The sequence below is a fragment of the Thunnus albacares genome, chromosome 20, assembly GCF_914725855.1.
Source record: "Thunnus albacares chromosome 20, fThuAlb1.1, whole genome shotgun sequence".
NCBI lineage: Eukaryota > Metazoa > Chordata > Actinopteri > Scombriformes > Scombridae > Thunnus > Thunnus albacares.
The window spans coordinates 24,670,521-24,689,112 of NC_058125.1; the positions used below are offsets into that span (position 1 = coordinate 24,670,521).

Below are 18,592 nucleotides of genomic sequence, written 5' to 3' on the forward strand. Positions count from 1 at the left end.
TCCTTGTGTGTATATTGTGTGGTGGTGAATAGTAGGTGTAATCCTTACTTGTGGGATTCAGATCCCTCCAAATGTCTACAATTCCCAGTTCAGACATCATCATCTTAATCTTTTTACTGATTGCACTTTTAGGCCTTTTTTTTAAAAGAGAGACTGAAAGGAAGGATGTGTGATGATATCGTTCAAAGGAAGAGCTGACGAAGTTCTTGTTTTGTAGACGTTTATTAGACGATGGCCATTGGGTCCATTCCATGTACAAAAATGGTCTGGGCAATGTACCACTGTCAATGCACAGCTTATATAGGGTTACACATCTGTATCTTATCATATGAATAACATGTTTTCCAGGGGCACTACCTCAGTTGGGAGTCGTCCACCAAGTGATTGACAGCAATATCACAACATATTATGTGTCACAACATACCACATCTGGAACAGTTCCAAACTTGACCATGGATCCCTTGTTTGTATCTAAAAGTCCCCCCAGAAGGGCTATGCCATATCACCCAAGGTGTCATGCAGACTAGGGAATGTTTCTGTCACACGTCCAACATCCAAAATCAGTGAAGTACATAGGGTCAGATAAAATCATACTAACAGAGACTAAGGTCTGTGCTGCCCTCAGATGGTTATAAAGGCTGTTCTACAAGTGTGCTGCAGCAGAGCAGAAGGCTCGATCCCCCCGTGGTGCGGAGCTTAGTACTGGAGGAGCAAACTGTTGTCAGATCTGAAGGTGTGGGTGGAGGTTTGTGGTGTGATCAGTTCCTGTAGGTAGGGAGACGCATGTCCGTTGATTGATTAGCAGGACTTTGTAGTCGATCATGAAGGAGACAGGGAGCCAGCGCAATGAAAACAGAACTGGTGTTATATGTTTGTGTTTTTGCTCTCTCATCAGGATCCTGGCAGCGCTGTTATGAATGTACTGGAGCTTCTGGATGCTCCTGCCAGGGATCCCTGTGAAGAGCACGTTGCAGTAGAACAATCTTGAGGAGATAAATGCTGGGACGAGTTTCTCTGCATCTGACAGTGTTACAGAGGGGCAGAGTTTAGAGATGTTTTTGAGAGGTTTTGCATAGATGTTTTATGTGGTCATCAAAAGTCAGCTGAGAGTCAAACCTAACACCCAGATTAGTGACTGAGGAGGAAAAGGGGGAGGTCCTGGCTGTCAATGGTGAGATGAGGTATGGAGGATGACTGGAGTGCCGATAAAAAGAGCTTCAGTTTTGCTGCTGTTTGGAAATGTGTGCCCATCCAGGCTTTTATCTCCTTATTATATCCTTACTATCCCCTTTTATCGCCAGAATTCATTAAATACTCAATTCCGACTGCTTCAACCTGCACTGATATATGTATCTGCAGACCCACCAGCAGTGGTACTTTACTTAAAGTCAAATTAAAGAAACGTTTGTTTGAATCATTATAATTGTATTTGAGCTGCACTATACAACAACACATACCAGCTACCAGGAATGTACCATATTATGCTGCTTTGAAAACTTGTGATTAATCCCCAACTATTTGGATAATCAATTAATAATTTCAGTCATTTTTAAACCAAAAATACCAAAGATCCTCGAGCTCCAGCTTCTCCGTTGATGGGATTTACTGATTTTTGGTTTTGAAGATGCCATGTTGGGCTGCAGGAGACTGTGATTTTGAAAAACTAACTTTACAATATTATGACGTTTTATAGACTAAACGATTCATCATAAAAGGAATCAGCAAGTGACAAGTTGATTTATAATGTGGGCAAGTTGCATCCTGTTTGACAGGAAAAGCAGACAGTTCAGAGGAAATTACTGAGGCGGTTTTGTTCGGATGCATCCAAAGAAAGACGCTTGAACTGGACCCTCAATACAACGTCCCAAAAAGAAACATGCACATTTACATGAAAACACTGTGATTGGATGGCAGCTTCACTGTCCTCAGCATAATATGTCTCCCATATGGACATTTGTGTTGCTGAAATTAATCATTTTTTAGTATTTTATCATCTCTAATTAATATCTTTGGCTTTATACTCATTGAATATCTTCAATCTGCCTATGATTATGGTTTTGAGTCCAATTAAAGATTCTTGTCATTATCTAATCTGTTGTTTATTTCCTCCATTAATTGATTTGTTGTCTATACATTTTTTAGAAATGGAGAAAAATGTCGATCACTGTTTCCCAGAACCCAAGATGCAACCAAAAATATCTTGCTTTGTCCCGACCAACAGTCCATAAACCCAAAGATATTCAGTTTACTCTCATAGAGGATGAAAGAAACCAGAAATAATTCAAATTTAAGAAGCTGGAACCAGAGAATTTAAACATTTTTGTCGATATATTGACTAATTGTTGCAGCTCTTAAGAAAAAAAAGAGCTCTAAATAAACTGTATTTAAAGATATTTGGCTTCAATATGTTTCTTTTTACATTATTATTTCATGTTACATTTTCTGTGCCTCATATTTGTTCTATTGAACAAAATTTTGCTTTTCATTTCCCTGTTTTTCTCTCTTTATGTTCTGTCACAGTTTTCGCCTCATCTTAATGTTCCTGTCTCACAATTCCACTTCACACAAATCGAGTGTCGACACTGTTGAATCTGTGCGTCACTTAAACAGAACATTTGCTCTGCTCTTGCAGAAAATACATTTTCCTTTTTCCAATTTCTTTCATTTTTATTTTCAGATACCAAGTTTTTAGTTTCCCCACGACGAGCATTAATGTTTCATATACAGTAAAACCACGGTTTTCTTTTATTTCTATACTAGATGTTGAAAAGGTCCATTTACCAGAATAATATATAGGTTTTCTTTTATCACATAATATCAAAGGATTCAGATGTGTGTCTGTGTGTCTGTGTCATACATATTCATTTTTTTGCTGTCAGTCAACACTTTAGAAGCTTTTTTTCTCCAAGTGTTGCTTTTCTCATCTCACGAGTAAATTCTCCAAATCATTGCAGCTTTTTGGATGGATGGTCATGCTTGCCCGTAAACAACAAGTGTAGCCTCCTGTCCATCCAGCCGCTCGGCTTCCTCATTTGCATTTCAATCTCTTCATCTGTGATCCCCGTGTTTACCCATCCCTCTCCTCTCCATCCACCCTCCTCCTCCTCCTCCTCCACGCTCATTTGTCTGCTGATGAGGAGGATCAAGCTTTGATATCGGGGGAGACTCGAGACCTCTCGCCTCAGCTGATAGATGTAGAGTAGGGGTGAACGGAGGGGAGGTGAGAGGAAGATGAAGGTGATATGAGATATAGCAGAGGACTGGATGGAGAGATAAGAGTGTAAAGAGGAGGAAAGCAAAAAAAAACAAAACAAGAATATCTTTAAAATCCTCTGTTAACGTCAATTTAGTCATAAAGAGACACCTCAATGTTTGTGACGCTGCATGCTAACACGTTAGCATATGCAATAATCACTAAAAGCAAGATCCGTGCTAACATCGTAGCGTCATATAAGCTGCATCACATGACACTCTTCAGTCACATCAGAGATATTTAGAGCTGACTACAACTGGAACCATTTTGGTGTTGGTCCTGGTTTCGGAGAACCATTACAATACAAAACTGCATCACAAACAACACAACCTATCCTCACTTGGTTATGATGTAGTTATTAAACCTGAAGTGGAGGTTTGAGTTTCTTGTTTAACATCTTCAAACCACATTGACACAAAATATGTCAAATGCTGCGAGTAGAGCTGCAAGTAACAATGATTTTTATTATCCTGTATGCTAATCTGTAATCTGCAGATTAGTTTCTTGATTAATCGATTGATCATTTTGAATATAAAATGTCAGAAAATAGAGAAATATGATCGTTATAACTTTTGAAAGCCAAAAGTGAACTCTTTAAATAGTTTTTTTTAAATCCAACCAACAGTTTAAAACCCAAAGAAATTTAGTTTTCAATCATATATGATGAAGAAAACCATCTAATCCTCACATTTGAAAAGCTGGAGCCACCAAATATTTGGTGTTTTTAGCCACACTAAGGGTGTGACTCTATGGATGGCGACGCCAGTCTGTCGGTTGGTCCACCACTTTGGTCCACACTGAAATATCTCAACAAAGTTTGAGCAAACATTCCTGGTTCCCAGAGGAGGAAACCTGATGATTCATTGGTGATCCTCTGAATTTTCCTCCAGTGAAATATCTCGACAACTATAGAAAGATTCATGCCCACCTCAGGATGAATTTATTGGTGTTCCCTTCAGAAAAAAATCAAAAAAAAAAAAAAAAAATCATCACAATTTCTTATTCATTTCGTATCCATCGACTAGTCAGTAAATAGACTGATCTTCTCAGCCTCAGACCCAATACGTTTATCACTGAGGTGCTCATGTAAAGTTGTTCCCATAGAAACAATACAATTCTTTAGCTGATGTGAAAGCCAACAAGGACTTTATGTAGGTCATAGAATTTATGTGAATGAAGTCATTTCCACTCCCTCTTGTAGTTATCATAGTAGTGGCAGTAAACAGTCACACAGTGAAGGATGAGAACATGCTGTAGCAAAGGAGACAGACTTTTGATAAGAAACGCCGGCTGACACGGAGTGCGATGAAAAGGAAAAAAAAAAAGTGAAAACTGAGGAACAATAGGCCCACGCTCACACACACACACACACACACACACAAATACACATGTGGAGTGCTGTGTTAGCATGTTCTGGAAGCTCCACCATCAGCAGTCTGTCAGCGTTCTCCTGTAAACTGGAACTGAGCTGACAACAGATCAGCCATCATCCTCTGATGAAGTGGACAATACACTTACCCTCACTGCTCCGTCTGTGTGTTTGTGTCTTTGTATCATGGGGAAGACACACAGCTCACTGTAGAGATCCACCTTATTTTGTGGGATAAAAAAATATGGTCTGTTTAACTGACAATATTTTAAAGATTAACACTTGTTTTTAGGTTGTTTTCTCACATGGATTGTTAGTTTTAGTCTGATCCTGAGTGAGTAATTGTCTTCTTTGTTTGGTTTCACACTTCACTTTTATTCCTCTAATCCGGCCTTTAAACCACTACTTTTTAGACTGGGACTAATCATCTCCCTGGAACAACCTGCACATACTCAATCACACAATTATTCACTCAGCAAATCAAAGAAGCTCACCTGCAGCCCCATTACACACAGAGGCTTTCTGTCACACAACACACAAATACACAGAAAATGTTCTCTATATGGCTTCTGGGTCGTAACAGACGTCTTCATTGTTTTGTCCGACAAACAGTCCACAAAACAATGATACTGAGTTTATTATCACATAAAACATCACAGCAGCACGTCCTCACAAATAAGAAGCCGGAACCAAGGAACATTTAGTGTTTTTGCTTGAAAACTGACTTAAACGATTAATTGATGATTAGAATGGACGGTCGCTGCAGGCCTACAGAGATGAGACACAAATGTGGAGAAACTGAAGGAAAAACAGATATAACTGGAGTTCCTGGTGTGTTTTGAGGTCAGTCAGTCAGAAACAAACACACATACTGTTAGCCTACTGCAGCTAACATCTGTCATTTTCACAATTTTCTTACATTTAAGAGACAAAAGCTGAGAATTGAGCAACAACTGAGTAATTCACAAAGAGAACTGTCAGCCTCTAATGCAGCCACTATTAGTATACTGCTCCTTCATGTTGCCCACCATGGTGTGCTGTACAGGTGTGTATATGTGTGTGTGTGTGTGTGTGTGTGTGTGTGTGTGTGTGTGTGTGTGTGCGCGTGCGTCAACCTCCTTTATGTGATTATTTTTCCCCTTGTGTCATTTATTATCAAATGCCAATCAGCCCAGTAGAACATAAATGACAAGAATAAAGTGAAAGCAGCGAGAGTAAATGAATGAAAGTGAGAGTCGGTGTGTGAGTAAGTAGATTAAATTTACCAATGCGCACACACACACACACACACACACACACACACAGAATTGTGTTTCCATCACTTCAGTGGACATTACATTGACTTACATTAATTTCCTGGAAACTTATCCTAACCTTACCATAACCCTAAACTTACCTTAATATAACCCTTACCCTAACCTTACCATAACCCTAAACTAACCTTAATATAACCCTTACCCTAACCTTACCACAACCCTAAACTTACCTTAATATAACCCTTACCCTAACCTTACCATAACCCTAAACTTACCTTAATATAACCCTTACCCTAACCTTACCATAACCCTAAACTAACCTTAATATAACCCTTACCCTAACCTTACCACAACCCTAAACTAACCTTAATATAACCCTTACCCTAACCTTACCATAACCCTAAACTTACCTTAATATATAACCCTTACCCTAACCTTACCACAACCCTAAACTTACCTTAATATATAACCCTTACCCTAACCTTAGCACAACCCTAAACTAACCTTAATATAACCCTTACCCTAACCTTACCATAACCCTAAATTTACCTTGATTTTAAACCAAGTTTTCACCCTAAAAATAATTATTTACATTAAGGGGATTTGCTTAATGTCCCCATAAGGGAGGCGAGTCCCCACAACATGAGGAATACCTGGACCACACACACACGCACACACACACACACACTCTGTTCTGAACCCTATACATGCTCGTGCACGCAATCTCCGAGCAACAATTCAATCATGATTCTGAGCTCCATCTAATCCACATCAAAGATAAAATTCTGTTTAATCCCCTCAATGCTAACTGCATGCCAACACACACACACACACACACACACACACACACACACAGGACGGAGAGTGAGTGGAAGGTGTGTGTGTGTGTGTGAGAGACAGTGTCAGATTTATGGTCCCCTGGCCATCGGCAGCAGACTTTGATAACCTGATCACAGCAGCTGATAACAGCAGAAACTCTGCCAGAATACTCAACCTCTGCCCCTGTTTTTTTTGTGTGTGTGTGTGTGTGTGTGTGTGTGTGTGTGTGTGTGTGTTCAGAGGTGGACAAAATAACGGAAACACCTCTACAGTGTGGTTTTGGTAAGTTTTAAGTCATTTAACCTTCGGTCATTCAGCTCCAGCACCTCTGCAGATTACCTCTAAATAATTTATTCTGAGCAGCATATTAATAGGTGTTCAGAGCTCTACTGAGTGTTTAGAGCAGGGCGATGTACACGTGAGATTGACCTAAAAAACTGCAGGCACAGGCACGGCATAAACAATAGACATAGCACACACATGTATTTAATATTAACATAGAAAATGTGCTGTACTGACGTAAAAAAAAAATGAAAATGAAAATGTACCGAAGATGAGATTAAGCCTTGGCTGCAAAGCTGCATAGGTTGCATAAGAAATGATAGTTTAGCATCATCAGTTTGTGTCAATTCACAATCAAATCAGCCATTTATTTCTTTTGGCCAGTGCGTCTAATCACTCAGCTGTGGCAATCTGCCCGTAATTTCATGAATGTGTGTTTTATATTTAAAATTTCATGTAAAACTTCTGTATTTCGGCACATTCAAACATCCGACAGAGGGCACCGCTGCTCTCTACTCTACAGACTGCTGTGGGGTGATAGTTTGGGAAGCTTTGCTCCTTTGTTTTAGTTGAATTAATCCTTGCAGACATGTGCGCTGCATGTGATCTGATATAAACAGACTGGTTGTGGAAATGCTCAAAAACTGGTGATGAAACATTAAACATCTACTGTAGTTCAAATAACGCTGAGCCGTTAATGATGCTGTGTCTTGTAGAGCTGCCATGTCCGCTACTTACGCTCCCTGTTTCTCACACCTCGCACACATTTTTAATAAATCTGAGTCAGTTTAATCCAGCTGAGACCAGACTGTCATCCGTTGGCCTTTATTGGCTCCTGTCTTGTCACCTGCAGCACAACTGCGTCTGTGTGACAGGGCGACAGAACTGTGCCAGTATGATAACCAATGTAATCAGGTATTGATGATCACACACACAACAATTGGGGGCGACTTCAAACTATCAAGCCAAGTTTAGCAGGTTTTTTAGTCCCTGTTTGTAGTTAAAAAACCAGTAAACTCATCCTATCTAAACTGCAGCCCTCCATTTAGAGCATTTAGAACAGCTTCACAATGTTTTCAAGTGTGTCTTATGTAATATTCAGGTGACCAGATGCGTGTTGAAACAGAAGGATTCTTGACCTCCTCTTCTGTGCAAAAATGTATTCTAAAGTTCATATGAAGATAATATGAGGCTTCAATAGTCACTTCAAGTTGATCTTTTTAGTATGAAATTTCCTCTTTGTGTTACTGTCCCTCCATTCCAGCTCAGTATATATTATGGAAACACAAAAGAGGAAATTTCCCTCTGAAAAGACCGTCTCTTGGAATTAAGCCAATGAATCTGACTAACTCAGACTGTCGAAGTCTTATTTCATCTTCAGATAAACCTCTGAATACATTGGAAGCACGTTATGAAGGGATTCTTTAACAACCAGTGCGAACTGGATGGATTACAGCAAGCAAAGAGTGTTCTAATGTACATATGAGCGTGTGAGTATTGATTTAAGACAGACTTGGAATTTGAACTTACGGTTGTGGCACAGACAGATGATGTCATTGTTCACACTTTAAGCACAAAGACTACCACTGCAGTACCTTTACCACCTGTAAAACTGGTACTAATACCTACAGTAACACTTTGTCTTTCTGTTGTGACACTTACAACCATTACTGCTGCTAATACTGCTCTTAACACTATTCTAAACTTAATTTTTAAACTCTCATCCATCCTTTAAAAAACCTACTTCTCTGCTTAATAATTAAGTCAGCTGTCATCTGTCAAGAGTGTCTGACTGTGAACTTTCTCTCACACCCAACCACCACCACCACCACCCGCCTTCCTCTTTGTGTGTGTGTGTGTGTGTGTGTTTTTTTTGCGGAGCTGCTATATATAAACCGCACCGATCACGTTTGAATGATCTGCGCTTTTCATGTCGGCGGGAGCGTGCAGACGAGCTGACCGCGAGGCATCGTGACGTCTTCCTTTTTTTTCCCCATCCTTAGATCAAAATCACAACACTCTCGGTTCCTCTGTGTGCTCCTGTGTGCCTTTCTACATAAAAAATAAGTGATAAAAGAAACTGAAAACGACCTACTTTTCCTCCCTTCTTCCTTACGCTTTTTTTTTTTTTTTTAAACTTCCTCAAAAGAGCGTTAAAATACCGTCTCCGTCTTCTTCCGGCTGACAGCAGGGATGTTAAAGCAGGCTATTTTTGTCTCATGTGGAGATCTTTCGGATACCTCTTGCCCTCTGTGCTTACATAACCGCTGCCTTTTTCATGCTACTGTTAAAATAAAGAGAGTAAGAGAAAAAAAAAAAAAAAAAAAAAAAACACAAAACAGGCTTTCTTTCTAGGTCATTTAAATGCATAACCAGTCCTGTTTTCCAGAGAGCTGGACAGAGAGGCTGTAACGAAGCTCTGTGTGCTCGGCTTTGACTGTCAGCGTGAGCAGTGGAAGTGTTAAAGGCCAGCGCCTCACCTCTTCTTCATTATTTATCTGGCCTTTTATCCTTTTGTTGGGTTATTTATGAGCTTCAAACAGGTGGTCGGGCCCCGAGGGGGGAGGGGGGGAAGGGGACAGAAAGAGAGAGGAGGGTGGCTCAGAGAGACAGAGAGGTCAGAGGTGGAGGAGAGAGGAAGTGGAGACAGTTGAAAGTGAGGAGATGGAAGAGAGGAAGAAAAGGTCAACGGATGGAGTAGAGGCATTATCATACATATGATATCCGGTCTCTGACAAAAAAATAACAAAAAGACAGCTTTTTTTATATATTGCATGTTTTCCATATAGATGGAAAGAAGCGAAAAAAGTTTTAATCCTACATTTCTGAAAGCCAGGTGAAGGTTTCAAACATTTTTAAATCACTAGATAAAGTCAGTATACTGTACATACTGTACTGTATATAACATTAATAACCTATTTCCCCCCAATTTTTCCATTTTTATTCCAGTATCTCTGACTGAGACCATGTCTACACCGTCTCTCCGTCCAGACTAAAACATCCTGACAAACAGAGCTTTTTCCAAAACGGCCTCCAGAGTGTGTAAATGTGAAAATGCAAGCCGAGAAAACGAAGCTTTGTAGATACGCTGTCATATCAGTGACAAAACAGATGGTGGCAGTAGCGCGGTGTTTCATTGTTTGCTTGAACTACATCCAGGAGAGGAAGAAGAAGAAGAAACAGCTTAATGCGAGTGTCTACTTTGATAGCTGGTTTAGGGTTAAACGTAGCTATCGACCACATTTATCTCACTGAAATTGTTGTAATCTGCTCGCAATAAACGAAACATTTAGTCGGACATTAATGTGGATGTATTTTAATGTGGATGGATATATCTGCAGTAATGAGCTGAAACGCCTGGTGTGAATGTGATATCGTCCTTTTTGCATGAAAACAGCTTTTTAGAATATAGTCGTATTAATGTAGACAGTCTGAGTTCCTATCAAGCTTCTAAAACTAAATACTCCAAACTAAATGACAAAGCAGGTCGTTAACAAAACCACTACTTGGTTAGTTTTAGACACAAATAAGACTAAGTTTAGGTTGTGAGAACGTAGCGCTTCGGGTTCAAAAAAGAAGTTCTCGGATATGGTTGGGATGATGATGTGGTCAGCCGTCATAACATAATGACATCACAGGATCTGTAGAGACTGTTGTCAGGAAAACGTAAAAAAAAAAAGTTGATTTTTAGCGTTGACCAGATGAATACTGTCGTTTTTGTGATGACGAGGGTCTCGAAACACTATTTAGCTCTTGATGGGACACTAAACCTTCAACTGAAAATCAGATTAATGAGATTGTTGCTGAATATTCAAAGCTAATTACAACTGCCGGTCATTAAATTAGACATTTATCATTTATCAGAAGCAGAAAATGGAGGTGCAGGTATTATGTCATATTAGATGGAGAGGAAATTAAGTCTTATTTCAATAAACGAGAGGCTGAAATGAGCATAAATTACAGCAGAGGTGAATTCAAAAGCAGAATACATTACCGGAGCAAAACGAGCAGAGAACAAACCATCTGTCCTTTCAGCTCTACCCAACTGTCTCCCCTCTAATTGTTTAGAAACGTTAGATATGATTTAGTTTTCTATTTGGAACATCATTTCAGTTTATCTGGAAAATCCTCTATGGTTGAATATGATCAGGGTGCTTTCAGGTAGACGCTACACGAGGTAAACTGCATTATATCTAATCAAAAATAGACAGTAACATCTCTGCTCAGTTAAACATGAATGGCGTTTACAGTTATTACTTTATGTTCACATATTGGAAATATGGAAGTATTTCATTAAGTTAGGATTCATTATCTGTATATTGCACTTCAGTTATTAAATACTCTAACATATAAAGTCACAAAGAGCTCTTGCTTAAAAAAAAAACGTTCTTGAAAAATCCACAGTTTCACTAAACTGTCATTATTGATCATTATTATTATATTATTATTATTGATTATTATGTTTAAATTTGGTATTTTAATGCACTATTGATAAAAAATGATTTAAACAGTTCAGAGTTCTTCATGTGTTTTCATGTATTATGAATCAGTCCAGATGTTCATATAAAATACAACAAGATCAAAACCTCATATATGGCTGCAATGTGTATTAAATGCTAGAGGGCTTTTAATTTGAAACGGATACGGATACAGGAAGTGGCGACATTCGGCCATCACTCAGTCAGTGACTCAGAGACAGACATTCATGTTTATAAGGCTGGTTGTTACAGCCAAAAACCTGCACTTTTTTGCCTAAATCATGAGGATTAATATGTTTGATTACTAGCAGTGATTATCTGTATCTATTTGTGCAATCAGGATTATCACTCCAGCTCGTATCTTACTCCATCTCTCCATCAGTATGTCTGTCTTTTGCCTCTATCTCATGGTTTATCCTCCTCTGTTTCCTCCCTTTCCCTGCCCCCCCCCCACACTCTCACAGCAGGTGGTGGAGCCTCATTACAGTGTAATGAGAAAATCACCGCCCCATTTAATCATCAGAGGTGGATGGAGGATACAAATAACTGAAGGAATGAGTTTTATGCGGCGGGACGAAGATGACAGAAGGCGCGCGAATAAAACCTCCTCCCTCTAAGATGCGCCTGGGTTTAAGAAACCTTCCTCAGCACTCGTCATCCTCGTCACAATGGTCGTATCTGCATAACTCGTCAGCGTCCTTTAATGCACCAAGAAGCACCATAATGCACCTCAGCTTTAAGGAGCTGCCCACTTTTCCAGCTTCGGTGGTTTTTCCAGCATCTCTGGAGTTTTGAGGCTTAACCTTTCGAACCTCATCGTAGCCGTATCATGAGGCAAAGCTCAGTCAAAGCAAAAACACACAAACATCATACCTCTAGGTGATGCGGCTCAAGATTTCATGGCACGGATTCACACGACAAAACAATTGTGAGAAAATTAAATGAAGCGCAGGTGTAGCCCGCGGTTCACTCTCAGAGGAGATGCTGGTGCCAAAGACTCCAAATCATATTCGTTCAAAATAAAAAAATGAGGGGAAAGAAAAAAACAATATAAGTGATTAAATCCACAAAAAAAACAACCTGTATTACATTAAATATGTCCCAAAATGTTCATTATGCTATCTGATGTACTTTCTGAGTAGCATTATTTATTCTGAAAACATTATGTGACTACTGTTTTTTAATAAAAAAAGAGATAAAGCTGAGCGAAGAGAGGTGGAGGAAGAGGTGGGATAAGAAAGGAGTGAGAAGATATATTAGATGGAAAAGGGAAGAGAGAAAGAATAAACAGGAGGAGGAAACATGAATATGGAGGACTCATCAAGGAAGGGGGGAAAAACAAGACGAGGGTGGAGAAACTAGAGAGAAAATATACAGAGAGAGAGAGAGAAGGACTGAAACGTGATGAGTGAGGAAGAGGAGGGAAGAAACGAGATGAAAGACCCAAGCAGAGAGAAACAGGGTGGAGTCTTTAAAACGGACGAACGGAGCAGCTCGACGTGTGACCTGCTTTCAAATTATCTCCTCATATTGTAATTTCCTTCTTATTAAACAGCTACTGGTCACAATTAAAGACGATGAACCCTGGAAGTCAATTACAGAAGAAATGTAAAGACACACACTCTCTCTCTCTCTCTCTCTGTCTCTCTCGCTCTCTCTCTCTCTCTCTAATGGATGGGAAATGTGTCTCGCCCCTCGCTGCCTATTCATTCCTCAGTGTAATCAATGAGCTCTGGCGGCTGATGTGTATACAATGATACTGGAGCACTTTCATCCTCCTGCTTAAACTGATTACATTTGGTACATTTTTCTTGCCACAGAAAGATGAGAGGAAGAGGAGGAGGAGGAAGAGGAGGAGGAGGAGGAGGAGGAGGAGGAAGAGGAAGAGGGAGGGGAACAGAATTTGTTTCCTTATGCTAAGCTGGCTTTAATATGAGTTTGATGTGTAGTTGGTGGTGAGATGCAAGCGATAGGAGGGGCTGGAAGAGTGAAATAAAACGCTGCCAAATGGGGAAAAAAAAAACAGAGACGGTTTCCACTTAAATCCTTTCTGAACCTGATTTTCTGTTTAAAACTTCTCATGTAAACATCACAGTTAATGGCTTAATTGGAAGACACGTATGCCATTAAATGTATAAACATAGATTATTAAATCCATTAGTCTCCATGGAAATGTAGGATATTGAATAATTTATTTGGAAAAAAAATTAAAACGCACTTGATTTTTTGTGGGTTTTACAGTGAACCTATTAAAATATGAATTATAAAACAGTAAACTATATTCTATATTGTTCCTACACTTCCTGTCCATGAGTGTACCACATTTTTCAAATATCCAGAACTTCTCCAATATGGATAAAATATGCGCTTTATTTAACAGATAATCTCTTACAGTAAATGATAAGGTTAGAAATAGACTTGATTCCACTCTGTTGGACAACGTTACATATATTCTTTATCACATACTGTTAATTCAAACCTCAACTGTTTGAGTTTTGTGCACAGACTGTATAAAAATATGGACGTAGTTACCGTGACGTCACTTGTTGGTTTCTGAAGAGCGGTTTTGAAGCTCAAAGCGAGTCGCTCCGGTCGTCGCCATCTTGGCAGTGCGTGACGCTGCCTAACTCCCAGCCAATCAAAAACGGGAAGAGAGGCGGGCCGAACGGCTAAAAAACAAGCCGCCTGGCGGCTGGCGGACCTGTCACTCAAAGCAGCCATGTCCTTCATTATGCATAACTTTATGGCTTAATAAAACTTAAACAGGTGAGTTATAAAAAAATTCACCCCCCGTACTGTTGTCATGGAGACCAAAACCGTTTTTTGTACCAGGCTGTAAACATGTTTATTTCTGCTGTAAAGTTGGGCATTTTAACATGGGGGTCTATGGGGATTGACTCGCTTTTGGAGCCTCAAGTGGTCATTCAAGGAACCGCAGTTTTTGGCACTTCTGCATTGGCTTCATTTTACAGCCCCGGATGTTGCCGCTTGGTTTTGTGTCCATTCTGTCAAATATTTTGTCCATCGTTTTGTACACATTTCCATACGAATCACCTCTACTATTACCGATAAGGCGAATAATAAACAAAATGCGCCAACTTTTTCTGTATAATCAAATGGTGTACAGATTTTATGATGACCTCTGCTCCTCCTCATTATGTACGTAAAAACCGAAAACAACCACCAGAAAGTTTAGCAGAAACATTTGATGTCCAGTCAGGATAAAGATTCTTTCTTTTTTGGAATAATTTCCATTTTTTTCTCCACTTCTGCTAATGTAAAACAACTCTGTTGCCGACCTCGAAGCTCCCGCCTCTCCTACTGTTAAGTACTCCATTGAAAACCCTCTCTGGAAAAGCTGATATTAACCTGAAGCACTAAGAAATAAAGAGTATGAAATCCACAGAAAACAGAAACAAACACATTTGCCTGAGAGAGATTGCAGGTAGCTGACAGCACTCTGGAATAGCTGAAAAATGACTTTAGTGCTCTGAAAACACATCCAGTGGACACATGATGTTGCATAAAATGCTATTAAAGTGGGTTTTGCCCCAGAAAAGGTCATAATTTGTCCTGTAAAAGCAGACTAGATGCTTCTGTGCAACTGGAAACACGTTTCTAACTCATCTCTCCACTTTTATCACATACCTACTTCCTCCTTTGTCCTCAATATGAGAGAGTACTCTTGATTAATCTGCAGATACGTTTTCTGATTGATAATTACGGTCTATAAAATGAAAGAAAAAATGAGAGCACCGAATATAATTTCCTAAAGTCAAAGGTGACTCTCGTGTACGACAAAGAAACTCATCAAATCGTCACAGTTTAGAAGCTGAAAACCAGCAATTTTTCAGCATTTCAGCTTAAAATATGAAATAATTATCGGCATAATAGGTGCTGATTAACTAATAGTTGCGGCTCGACCTCTGTGTGTGTGTGTGTGTGTGCCTCTCAGCCCGTCAGTAGTAGAATTTAAATATGTAACAGTTGCTCAATAATTCATGTTGCAACAACCTGAGATCATTTCTACCAAACTCTACTCTCTCTGTCTCTCTCTCTCTCTCTCTCTCTCTCTCTCTCTCTCTCTGTCACTGTATCCCAGTGTTGACCACCAACTCTGTCTCTAAACTGTAAACACACAGCAGAGAGCAGAGTATTGTGTTTTTATGGGAACATCTCCCGCAGATATAACAATGGCTGCTATTGTCGGTGTGTTTGTGTTGAGAGTGATTTAGACTAATGTTTGGACATTCACCACGCACGCGGCCACACCCACCCAACCGTCTGTGATGATGCTGTATGAAATGAAAACACCGGGGGATGTTGGCCGGGAGACCGGCTAATGATGACAGGCGCTGTCAGACTGTGTGTGTGTGTCTGTGTGTGTGTGTGTGTGTGTGTGTCTTAGTTTGCCCCATTTACCATTCTGATAAAGGAGTAACTGCTTTTGTCCTCCTCTTGCAGTAAACACACTTTGGGAAACATTATCGATCTCGCTGTGAATGCTTATTGGCTGTGTGTGTGTGTGTGTGTTTGCATGAGTGTGTGTGTGCATGAGTGTGTGTGTGTGTGTGTGTGTCTCTGGCAGATGAATGCAGATGTATTCATGAAATGCATCACGGTGATAATGGCCAAATTGCGTTATAGGAGAGGACTCTCATCATTTACAGCTATACACACACACACACACACACACACACACACACAGAGTATAGCCAAGGGGTTTGTTCACTCAAATCACAAAAAAATATAATTATTTTTTCCTGACTTCCTCCCCACTTTTATCAGTCTAAACAGATAGTTTTGGTTTTTATCTGCTTTCTAAAGAGATTTCATTAGCTACCATAATAATAACAATAGAGGTGAGTAGAATTTATTTTGCTTGAAAAATCCAACAGCAACACATCTCTTTCCAGACAAAATGTCCTGGTTACTCTGGTTAGGCTGCAGACATCGTTTCAGGAACTACTTTAAAAGCAGCAAAGTGTCAAAGATTGTTTATACAAGACGGATGTGAAAAAACTTGTGGAAACAACTTCACCTGCACCTCACTGATATTATCTCTATGCAGAAATAACAGTACTGCTCAAAAAGTGTACTTCAGTCAAAGTACAGTAGGAGCTCGAGTACATTTCAGTTTTAGTACGGAACAGTTTCTAATGACTAAATCCTGTCAGATATAATATCTAAGCATGAAACAAGTCAGTAGTCAGGTTTCCATTCAAATATGGTGCCACTTTTTTTACCAAATTTCCAAGAAATCAATCACTAATGTACAGAAAATGAATCGTCAAACACTTCTGATAATCCTTTAATGGCTTTAAGTCATTTTATGAGAGAAATAATCAGGTTCCAGCCTCTTAAATGTGAATATTTTCTGGTTTCTTTAGTCCTCTATGACAGTAAACTGACTGTCTTTGTGTTGTGGACTGTTGGTCGGAACAAAACAAGACATTTGAGGTTGCATCTTGGACTTTTTTTTCGCAATTTTCTGACATTTTATCAACCAAACTAACTGATTAATCAAGAAAATAATCAGCAGATTAAATAATAATTGCGAGTTGCAGCCTTACACGTATCCATCCGTTACCGTAAACAGTCGGTGGCTCTGATTCTCGACTCAGGTGCCGTTAAGAAATATAACGTTTGTTTCATGGATTAATTTTAGGCACTTTACAGTTTTCTCATCGCTCAACACAGATCTGATGTTTTTGTCACAAGCTTCATGTACGTCATCTAGAGCGCAATGTTTAGTTGATCAATAGAAAAATGATTAATTTTGTCTTTTTTTAAATAAAAAAAGTCATTACGATGGTTGTAGCTGCTCAAATGTGGCAAATGTGTAATTAGAATAGCTTAACATTTTAGGCTCTTAGTCTGGCAACTGAAGACGTTACTGTGTTATTATAGACAACATGAGAAGATAAAGAAATTAATTGTTAATCCTAATGTCGTAATTTATTCAAGCATTACGTCTGTTTCCTCTGCACTTCATCACATTTTGCATTGATATGCAAACTCTTCCACCTCAGCCGGGAAACTTTTGACATATTTCAGAAGGTTTTTCTGCGTTTTCACTCTTGTTTTGTATAATTTCTCCAGACTGTCCTAATTCCAGAAGTAAAGACCAGCAACGAGCAGCAGCTGAATGATTTGAATGATTTGTGCCCCCCTCCCCCGCTGCGTGCTGTACAGCGTTACCGCTGTGATGTCCCTGTTCTCCACATGACACCGGACGGTTTCGTCTCATTTTATCTCCTCGCAGAGTTTCAAACAGGAAAAGGTTTCAGTGAGAGAGAGAGAGAGAGAGAGAGGGTTTTTTTTATTTAATTTTTTTTTTTATTTTCTCTGTGATCTTTTCGGTTTCACTGCAGCCACCTGCTGCATCAGAGCCAGACCAGACGCCACCCGCTGAATTATTAAACACCACGCCTTTAAACGCTACCACTTCAACTCTTTCTTCCTCTGTCTCTCCATCCTTCCTGCCTCCTGCAGTCTGCTTGGTGAATTATTAAACAGCAGGACTTTAGCTGATGTCATTGTACTGCGTTCTTTCTCCCTCTGTCATTTCAGTTCAGCCCTGTTGCTTTTTTCCAAAATTGTATTTTGTTTCCAGTCTATACATTTACCTTCATCTTCACAGTTGGAATAGTTTCGAGCATCATTCTAACATTATTCTAAATAAATGTGTGTTATGCAACGTATCACTTCTGCTGGGTCTCACCTGTAAATATAAAACGTTTGTCTCTGTTATGGTGTGACGGTGATGTTTGCTGGCTGAGGAGTTACTTTAGTTCCACTGACTGCAACTTTTTTTTACACTTTTCAGAACAAGGTATGTTAGCTCCAAAAAGGTGCACTTACTAGCTTCCAAAGCTTTCAATCTCACGGTCTTTATTCAAGCGAACGGAGCTGGTTCAGGTGTCCTCAGGTGATCTTACTGCAGAGGTTCACTCATGGGATGCAAAAGCTTGAACAATCTCTTCACCAAAAGTGAAATTTTCTTCAAAAAAATTGGTTTTAAATAATAAATAAAGTTAAAAATTCAGCTGACTACATCTCACTAACTTCCCTGCTGAGGTACACGCTTCTGGAAACGTGCATGAGATGCAGCTACGGACATTTTGGTGCCAAA

General features: G+C 39.5%; 1 long non-coding RNA gene across 1 annotated transcript; it reads right to left on the bottom strand.

Annotated features, from left to right (window-relative positions):
* Positions 1-609: 609 nt before the first annotated feature.
* On the bottom strand, positions 610-18,178 carry LOC122971851. The gene is made up of 3 exons (XR_006399573.1): positions 18,166-18,178; positions 9,245-9,250; positions 610-765 (listed from the first exon to the last, which is right to left on the bottom strand). It is a non-coding gene; the product is annotated as an uncharacterized LOC122971851 (long non-coding RNA).
* Positions 18,179-18,592: the final 414 nt, after the last annotated feature.